Here is an 11,396-nt window from a genome sequence, read left to right on the forward strand (position 1 = left end):
ATCAGCATCAACATAACCCTGTACCGCCAGACTCTCTCCAGTGAAACACAAGCACACTTCTAAGAGCCTTTCAGGTACCTCAGAATCCATTTCACAGCCTTCCAATGTTGTCTTCATTGGTTGCTTATGTATCTACTCACAACTCCCGTTGCATGGGCAATATCTGGTCTTGTGTAAACCATAGCATACATAAGTAAACCAATAGCTGACGCATAAGGAACCTTACTCAAGTGGTCATGTTCCACTTCTGACTTGGGTGACTAATCCGAGCTAAGTCTGAAGTGACTACCCAAGGGTGTACCAACTGGTTTGGCCTTATCCATATCGAATTTGCTAAGTACATTTTTAACATATTGTGCTTGTGAAAGTCTCAACATGCCTTTAACTCTATCTCTAACAATTCTTATGTCAATGATTTGTTTTGTGGCTCCCAAATTCTTCATTGCAAATTACTTTGACATATGATTCTTCAAATTATTGATCTTCTCAATGCTGGACCCTGCAATGAGCATATCATCCAAATACAATACTAGAATAATATAGGAGCTGTCAAAGTGCCTAATATAGCAACAATAGTCTACTTGACATCTGATGTACACTGAACTACATATGAAACTTTCAAACTTCTTGTACCACTGTCTAGGAGCTTGTTTCAGGCCATACAAACTCTTCTTGAATTTGTAAACTGAACTCTCCTTCCCCTGTTAGATGTGATAGCCAAATGCCTCATCTCCAAAGTTGGAGATGAGGCATTTGGCTATCATTTCTAGATCATCATGAAGAAAAGTTATTTTCACGTCTAGCTGAACTCTTCTTCACTATCTAGGAGCTTGTTTCAGTAGCCACCATTGTCAGTACTAACTTGATGGTCGTGATCTTCACCACAGGAGAGAAGATCTCAGAGTAGTCAATGCCTTTTTTTGTTGAAAACATTTTACAACAAGTCTTGCCTTGCATCTTTTACTGTCATCATGCTTAGTCTTCACCCGGTACACCCACTTGTTATGCAACGTCTTTTTCCCTAATGGAAGTTCTATTAACTCCCATGTCTAATTCCCTAACAAGGAATCCATCTCATCCTTCATGGCTAGCTCCTACTTGCTTGAATTTTCATCTTGCAAGGTTTCCTCATAGCTCTGTAGTTCCGCACCATCTGTTGATAAAATATAGTTCAAGGTGGGTGAGAATCACTGCGGAGGTCAGATAGTCCTAGTAGACCGGCAAACTGCAACTGCAGGTATGGATGGCTCTAGATCTGACTGTGAAATAATAGGAATGGGAGCACTGAGCCCACTTTCTCTGTCACTCACGTCCCTGCACTGCACTGTAACTACTGGTAGGTCATCTAGACTCAAGAACTCAGATTCCTGAGAAGTTGTATTAGCTATTGTACTAGACTTGTTCTTATACATAACTTTCTCATTCAATATCATGTTCTTGCTCCTGATGATTTTCTGAATCTACTCATCCTAGAAATGATAGCCAAATCCATCATCTCCAAAGCCAATCAAATAACATTTTTTTGACTTTGGCTTAAACTTGCTACGAGCATCAGAGTCAACATGAACATAAGAAACACAACCAACGGTTTTTAGATGAGAAAGTTTAACCTCTTTTCAACTCCAATCCTCCTTAAGCACTCCGCACTCTAAACGGACTGATGGCCCTCGATTTATCAGGTAAACAGCAGTGCTAACTGCATCTGCCCAGAATGTAGGTGGTAGCCCAGCATGCAGCCTCATGCTTCTAGCACGCTCATTGATGATTCTGTTTATGCGTTCAGCAACATCATTCTGTTGTGTGATCCCAAGGATGGTCTTCTCCATTCTGATGCCATGAGCTACGCAGTACTCCTTGAACCCTCCATTAATGTATTCTCCACCATTGTTAGACCTCAAGCACTTCAGCTTTAGGTCATCTATCTCTGTTTCAACTAGAGCTTTCCTTTTTTGAACACATCAAACACATTAGGTTTTAATTTCAAAAAATAGACTCACACCTTCTTGCTGTGGTTGTCGATGAACGTGACGTAGTACAGAGAGCCTCCAAGAGACAACACTACAGAAGGCCCCCACAAGTCTATGTGTACAAGTTCCAGCTTTCTTGATCTCAGTGCTCTACCACTCTTCAAGAAACTGACATTTTTCTACGTCCCCAGTATACAGCTCTCACACATGCTCAGATCAACGAACTTTAGTTCTAGTAGTTTGCCTTTTGACAGTACTTCTTTCATGCATTTCTGACTCATATGGCCAAGCTTGCAGTGCCACAACTCTGCAATGCTCTCTACAACAGTGGTAACAATAGTGTCACTCAAATCGGTTGTCATGTACCAATCTTCTTACCCCAAGCCAGCGCCATTGCTCCTCTAGTAACCGTCCAGGTGCTATCTAAGAACACTACTGAATGGCCACAATCGTCAAGCTGTCCTATAGAGATGAGCTTTTTTTCAACTTGGGATTGTGTCTGACCTTTTACAGGGTCCACATGTTTTTGTTAGGGAGAACAATGTCAACGTCTTCCATTCCCACCATGTTCAATGCCTCTCCATCAATCAAGTACACATTCCCGAAGTCACCAACAACATAGTTCTACATGATCTCTTGATGTGAAAAGGTGTAAAAGGAAGCCCCTGAATCCAGTATCTAGTCATCGACCAAATTTTGAACTACAAGTAGTAGTGCATCCTGTACTTCTTCAATTACCATGTTTGCACTATCATTCTCCGTTTTCTTCAGATTTTTACAATTCCTTTTTATGTGACTAGTCTTGCCATAGTTCCAATAAGTTGCCTGTTGTCCAGGCCTTGGCTTGCCCTTGCCCCTGCTCTTTGATTTTGATCTACCTCTATTTGAGCTCATGTCATGTGGTCTCTTCCGAGCATCAACATTTAGTATGGAACTCGACCCCGAGGTCTCGCCAGAATCCCTTTTGCGCACCTCCTCAGCCAAAATCAAATCACGAATATTATCATATTTTAATTTCATCTTTCCAGCAGAATTACTAACAACCATTTTCATGGTTTCCTAACTGCTTGGCAGTGATGCCAGCAGTATCAATTTACGGATCTCATAATCAAACTCAATTTTAACAGAAGATAATTGGTTGGTGATAGTATTGAACTCATTTAGATGTTGGGCAACAGACGTATCTTCTGTCATCTTCAGATTGAAAAATTTCTTCATTAAGTGCACCTTGTTATTAGCAGATGGCTTTTCATACCTACTTGACAAAGCCATCGTGAGATATGTTGTAGTCTTCTCCTTGATAACATTATGTGCAAAGATCTCGACAGTGTTAGCCAAATAACCCCCAGAACCTATAGATCTAATAGGCTCCAATCAGCATTTTCCATGTTGTCTGGCTTCTTCCCCGAGAGTGGAAGATGTAGTTTCTTCCCATAGAGGTTTTTTCTATTTGCATTCTCTAGTATCCAAAGTCTGTGCCATCAAACTTCTCAATTCCAGATACCTTCACTTCTTCCCCAGCCATTGCTTTCCCTCAGACTCGAACATTGACTCTTGATACCAATTGTTGTGTAAAATGATTTCAACAAATCAAATATAAGTGAGAAAAAAGCAAGCAATCAATCACACAATACGAATTTACGTGGTTTGGCAAAGTGCCTACATCCATAAAGTTGCAGAGGACTTTATTATATTGAGGAAACACAAGGTGCACTGTTTAGGGGATTTTATTGTGCAACCCATATGGCCACAATGCTCAAAAAGCATATTTATAGGGTTACACGGCGGAAATCCTAATTTTCAATTTTCTGCGATATTTGCTCGAGCAATATGTCGAGCGCGCATCAAGCAAACTCTGTGTATGGCCTTTTCTCTAGCCATTTATCGATTGACTAACGAGCGAACTCTTTGCCTAGCCTTCACTCGAGCCATCTGTCGAGCGACTAATGAGCGAACTCTCTGCCTGGTCTTGGCTCGAGCCATCTGTCAAGCGACTAAAGAGTGAACTCTTTGCCTGGTCTTGGCATGAGCCATTTGTTGAGCGACTAAAGAGTGAACTCTCTTCCTGGTTTGACTTGAGCCATCTGTCGAGCGAACTGAGCCAGGCTCCACAAACCCAATAGGTCCAGTTGCTAAAAGGCTTAAATGCCTCATCAATAGTTTATTGTCAGCTGAGGATTTTTATGCAAAGCAATGCGCTTGATAACCATTCACACCATTGAAAATATGATTGTTTAAATAATAATTTAATTATAATTTGATTATTAATTAACATATGATTGGTAGAGTTGTAAAATATAATAAAAATGAATTAGATAAAAAAATTATTAAATTAAAAATATTTTATTATTATTTTGCTAATAGATGGATAATCCAATATGTAAATAGGTTTTAAATAGAATAGGTAAAAGCCAAAACATGTAACATTAGCCAAATTTTAGATTTGCCTTTACATATGCAAATCCTAATGCTAGTGCACTTAGGTGTCTATTATTTTTTAGTTTTTTGAAAATTAGTTTCATTTATATCTTTCCTTTTTCAGGGAAACCAAGCAAATAAAGATGAAAAACTAGTTTGGTGTTAAAAAGATGTTTGGTCCGAAAGTCAAAAAAACGACGTTAAAAACTCAGCGAAACAAAAATATATGATTATTATCGGGCCGCTTTAAAGATTTTTCCTTTTCTACTTTTTGTACTCCGAATCATCTACGAGATGTATTGATACTCACAAAATATTAATTATTACACACTCCCAAACTAAGATTTGAGACATCCCACTAATTACATTTAAACAACTAGACCATAGTCCCCCCGCACACTTTAACCCATTGATATCTTTGACAACTCCATAGATGTAAATGTTCTCCTCCCCGTGGCTTCATTCGACTACAATCTCATAATTTTGGATTTTCCTATATTGTTCTCTACCAGCTGTATGAAATCCATCTCTATGCACCAAACATGCTGAGTATTGAATGGCCCCGCTTAGAAGGATCACGTGCCAAACCATACAGTTCACTAGAGATTTCTTTTGAATTATCATCATATTTCGATACAACCTACTTCAATAAATTTTATTCCAGTTATATCAGTATTAGATAGGAAAAAATCTATTTTAGTGGTATGAAATTCCTAGAGAGTAGGACATTATTTACTAATACCGTCTGTTCAAATCACGAGGCAAACTCTTCTTTGTACTTCTTTTCTAAGTCAGTTGCACCATCCATTCAAAGTAATTGAATATATTTGCTGCACATGCTGAAGTTAACAATTAATTTCTATCAGTTATATTATATTCTAGGACTTTTAATTTATTTTTATACCACATATCAGTAACCTCAAGTAGTTGTCAATCTCTGATAGTTATTCAATACATACCATCAGGCTCTATTAAACTCTCGTTCACATAGATTATAGTCCCCTTGTGCGTCTATGGGACATACGGTTTGAGAAAATATGGAGAATGATGAATTAACTCCCAAATGCCCACCTTCATAATTTCGGTCCAGTCGCGTGAATCTGGTATCAATCCCACTGAAATACATAGAACAAAATGTATGTCATTCATTATCAATGTATGACTCTTCAATTGAACCTTTTGGACGAGCCTTACTCCCTACAGATCCGAGTTTTTTTGAAAACTATTGAATATGATACATCGATCTATACTGGATCGGGTCAGCAACCAAAACCTTACAAGACAGGTGTACAGCTAAGTGAACCATTACATCAAAGAATGATAGTGGATTCAAACTCTCCAATTTGTATAATATCACCGCAATGTCAGCTTTCATCATTATTAATACATCAACTTTCAAAGTTCTACTGCATATCTCCTTGAAAAACCCCATAAGTCTATCAGAGCTCACAAACATATCGAGTAAGTTTCCCATACACCCCAACTGACAACAAACGCCGCAAAAATACATGACAGTATTGACTTTTAAAACTAGTTATCTTCCAATCATGGGTTCGCACACATCTTGAAATGTTTGAAGTATAGCCATCAGGTAATTTGATTCTCATGAACCACGTACAAAAAATTTTTCTCTCATAATTTAACAGTGTATACCAACCAAGGGACATATAATATGACAACCTATTATCTTGCAAATGCAACTCCTTCTTTATCCCCAACTCCTTCTTTATCCCCAACTCCTTTAAATCTTTACGAGAGTTAGTTATATATTTCGTCTTCCTTTCTATTGACATCAGAGTGCATAGTATATTCTTGCATATATTTTTCTCAATATGCATAACATCTAGATTATGGCACGGTGTCAAGATAGACTAGTATGACAACTCAAAGAATATGCTTTCTTTTTGTCCAATTCAACTCCATTGCTTGTCGTTTCCTCTTTCGAGCTCTTGCATTATGGCCAAATCTGTTTTCTAAAACATCCATCAATTGCGTGATAATATATAGCCTAGACAACTCTGGCGGTGATGACCTGCACTCAAGCTTTCCATCAAACATCGCTTTATTTGAATGTCATCTATGATCATGGGGTAAATATCGACGATGTCCCATGAAACATAATTTTTTACTATTTGTCAATCATTGAGACTGAACATCTTTATTATATATAGGACAAGCTATTTTATCTTTTGTGCTCTACCTAGACAAGTTTCAATATACTTGAAAACTATTTATTGTCCACAGCACTGCAGCATGCATCTTGAACTCCCTTGATGAGGCTGCAACATATGTATTAATACCATGATCTCACAACTCTTTCAACTCTACAATCAGGGGCGTCTATTTCATTCTCCTGTGATATTGGTCCTAGTATGAGTAGAATCATCATAAAGTATGGATCATTTATACACTTCCAAGGTAGCAAATAATGGGGCATTAATATGACTGGCCAAGTACTATGAGAAGTGCTCATGATGCTAAATGGATTAAAACTATATGTTGCTAACCCAAGACATACATTGTGAGGTTCTTTGGCAAACCATAGGTACTCAGTATCAATTTTTTCCCATTCTAAAGAATTTGCAGCATGCGAAAGAAAGTTTTTATTTCTAGCTCTTTCTGTGTGATGCCAATACATATATTTCGCAATCGAGCGGAACATAAACAATCCTTGAAGTCTAAGAATCAACAGAAAATGGCTTAACACTTTTTGGGATACATTATATAACACCCCATATTTTAGTGTATTTTCATTGAATGATTATTTTTATTAATTGGAAAATTTATTCTCTTGTTTTAAAGTTGTTGCATATTTAGTTGGTTTATTTTTATGATTTTAATTTTGTCCAAATTATTTTGACGTGCTTTCTTAATATTAATTATTGTTATGCATTTAAATTTCTCTTTATTTTAAATTAGTTTATTGTTGGGTTTAATTATTTTATTTTCATGTAATCACTACGTTTAAATTATTTTACTTAACTGGCTGTTTTGAAATCTTTTTCGTTTGATCATTTTTGTGACCCAAAATGTGAGGATTAGACCTCATTTCTTTCCCTCCATTTTCTTTTTCCCTTTTTCTTTTCTTCTTCTTCTTTTTTTTCTTTTCTTTCTTTCCTTTCTCTCTCCTCTCTCGCGCGGCTTTCCCCCCTCTCTCCCCTGTGCGTTTCCTTCTTCCACCCAGTCCACCGTCGCCGAGCCGCCATGCACCTCACCGCCCAGCCCATCGTCTTCCCTCCCTCCGGCGACCAACCCCCTCCAACCTCAGCCTCCCTCGCGCCGCTGTGAGCTCCCACGCCCATCACCAAGCCGCGGCACCCTTTGAGCTCGCGCGCTGCCGTCGCGCCACCTCCGGCCACCATTTCTTCACCACTTCATCATCGACCTCCTAGCAACCTAACCCACCCATCCCCAGCTCCGATCCGTCACCGGTGAAGTACATCCAACTCCATTTCCGTTTTGGACATTTTTTGCCTAAAACCGCCTCCTACGCCGCCACCCACGGCAAACCACCACCACCACTAGCTTCACCGACATCCCTAAGCCCTAACCTATCAATTTCGAGTCTTGGTTTGTCTCCGTTCAAAAGTGAGTTTTTGAGACCCACGGCCACAGTGTATTTTACACTGCTACGTTGCTGAGCCACCACTTTTTGCACCTCCGTGATCCTTCGAAAATCATTATATAACACTGTAAGTATTTTTTCAAAGAACTATCATGATTTAAATATATTTTTGTACTAACTCATTTATTGTGATCTGGTTGGTCATGCCGGACTCAGTCCGAGGAGTTCGGGGGTCGGATGGTTTGTAGACGGAGTTGTTTGTGTGTTTGGTTGCGTTGTGAGTTGTTGGTGGTTGGTTATGGTGTTGTTCATATACATGGCATATTGCACGCATGATCATGTTTGTAAATAAAACTGGATTTTCGTGTAATTACATCATGTTCATATGTTCATTGAAAACTGGGTTTTCATGTGTTAAAGGATTTTGGGTGCGTGTGTATCACGACTCCAAGCCGATATGGGGCATTATCTCGATGGAGCTACTCTGGTCACTCGGGAGCAGAATATACTGAGTGACGTCCCCTAGGTTGTCGCCGAGCAACAACAAGATCGGATGAGATGGTCTCATGCCGACTCCGTGGCCCCTCTGCTCGCGGGGGCTAGAGGATGCTTGGCCACGAATGCGCTGGGCGTGGAACTGGGCATCGCTAGTTGTGTAGTGGATGCTTGGCTACGAACGCGCTGGGTACGGAACTGAGCATCGCTACGAAGACAGGACGTGCGGATGATCCCTATGGGAGATCATGGTGCATATGGTTAATGGATTAAAGGGTTGTTTTCTGAGAAAATAGCGTGTGTTGAATAAAATAATTTTTATGTGATTCATTTTCTGGGAAAATGATGTTTTATTGATATGGGTCATTTTCTAGAAAAATGACGGATTATTATTTTTGGGCCAAAATGGGATTTTGGCATGTGTTGGAAAATATCCACTTTCGAGAAAAATGATTTTTTTTATCTGACGCATATTTCATCATATGCATGCATGTTAGTTGCACTAATATGTTTTTATCTCGTGGTTATTTGGTTTATACTTACCTGTGGTACCATTCTATGGTAACGCAGATTTTGATGTAAAGGAGGATGAGGGTGAGCCTGAGAATTTGACTCCGCCCGAGAAGTGATTGGGATCACTCGTTTATGGTTTGAGACTTTTATTATTTTATTTGGGATGACTGTATAACTCTTTTAATCATTTTACTTATGTTAGTTTGTATTAAAAAATTCTGGTACTTAGTTGACTTGTTTATATTTATCTGCTGCGTTGTTTATTATACATTGTTGCATGTACACACACTTGGCACTTTCGTTGGGATGCATGACCAAGTTGTCATCATCCTGACATCACGATTCCCGTATTTTTGTACGTGGGAGTCGGGGCACCACACATTACGCTTATCGAATGTCCGTCTTGATTTATAACACATTGGGCATTCATCACATTCTGCATACTGCTGCCAGAAGAGAACACAATTATTCTTACATGTATGAATAATATTATAATTGAATCCTAACTCTCGCTTCAGTTGCTTCACTTCATAAAAATTATGGGGTAATACGTTATCCATTGGGAGAGCCTCTTTACATAAATCGAGCAACATGTCAATGACCTTCGCAGAAATATGACATAGAGACTTAATAAAAAGCAACCTCACTGTGAGAAACAACTTACCATGACTAGTGCACCCCTTGTATAGTTTTCGTTGTGCGTCTTCCCACAATCTTCCAAAATTTGCACTAGACTCAGATGACGAGTGCACCCCTTCTGCATCCCTCGCCCCAAACGTTCCAGTTCCAAGATCGCCTAACATCTCCACCATATCCTCTCCACTATCATTACTATCATCAAATACATCAACATTTATCTCATTACTATCATTACTAACACCTACGGTGAGTATATATGGTCGATTCTGTTGACATATAGATACTCCTCCACTGTCACCAAATTATAAGAACTAAGGTTCTTGCACTTCTTCCATGGACATCTTATAAAATCTCGAGTCTTAGCACTTCCATGAGCAAATTCTATAAACAGCTTCACCCCTTGTGCATATTCCTTTTAGTCTCTACCAAGTCTATCTCCTAGTAGCATCCAACTCTTATCCATTGTATTTTTGTTACTCAACTATCGTTACCAAAAAAATTAAAGTCAAATCAAAGTAACAGACAAAATTATGGGTCTTTCCATATTCATTGCTTGTAAGGTAGTTGGTTATATCTCATTCGAGATACTATTATCTGTATCGCATATATATTCAGTCCAAAACTCCCATGTTAGTTGAAATTTCAACAACATTTTCCTACAATTCTCCAAGTGTACTAGTCGCATAAAGTGCTCGGCCCTATCCACGGGTGAGACATTTTCAGATCACACACCCGAAGAATGCAAGGAAACACTGAACCAAATTCTCAAAAATAACCTGAGAGTTTAGACTGAATATATCTGTCATATAGATGATAGAATCTCAAACTGTTCAGTTTAGACAATTCAAGAGTTGTACCCAAACATTATTTACAAACAATAAGGTACAATTCTTGAATGGGTATAAGGTTCAATTAGACAAGAACTCAATCATGCAAACACAATAACAAAAATACTTTATAAAAACTTATGTACGATATTAGGTAAGTTTGTTTCTATTTAAAAAGTATTAGGTAAATTCATATTATTTCAATTAGGTAATTAATGGAAATAACACTAATATTTTATTTTGGTTAAAAATTAATAGGAAATTACATAGTTGGTTTCTATGTAAGGTAGTTGATATATCTCAATCGAAATACTATCATCTATATCGCATATATACTCAATCCAAAACTCCCATGTCAGTCGAAATTTCAACAGTATTTCTCTACAATTCTCCAAGTGTGCTAGTTGCATAAAGTACTCGACCCTATCCACGGGTGAGACACTTTCAGATCACACACCCGAATAATGCAAGGAAACATTGAACCAAATTCTAAAAAATAACCTGAGAGTTTAGACTGAATATATCTATCATATAGATGATAGAATCTCAAACTGTTCACTTTAGACAATTCAAGAGTTGTACCCAAACATTCTTCACGAACAATAGGATACCACACTTAAATGAGTCTAAAGTTCAATTAGACAAGAACTCAATCATGCAAACACAATAACAAAAATATTCCATAAAAACTTATGTACGATATTAGGTAAGTTTGTTTCTATTTAACAAGTATTAGGTAAATTCATATTATTTCAATTAGGTAATTTATGGAAATAACACTAATATTTTATTTGGGTTAAAAATTAATAGGAAATTATGTAGTTGGTTTCCATTTAAATTAGGGTAATTTATGGTATAGCTTCATATTATTTCAATTAGGTGATTTATGGAAATAACATTGATATTTTATTTGGGTTAAAAATTAATAGATAATTACGTAGTTGGTTTCTATTTAAATTAGGGTAATTTATG

This window comes from Juglans microcarpa x Juglans regia, chromosome 2S, assembly GCF_004785595.1.
Source record: "Juglans microcarpa x Juglans regia isolate MS1-56 chromosome 2S, Jm3101_v1.0, whole genome shotgun sequence".
NCBI classification, from domain to species: Eukaryota; Viridiplantae; Streptophyta; class Magnoliopsida; order Fagales; family Juglandaceae; genus Juglans; species Juglans microcarpa x Juglans regia.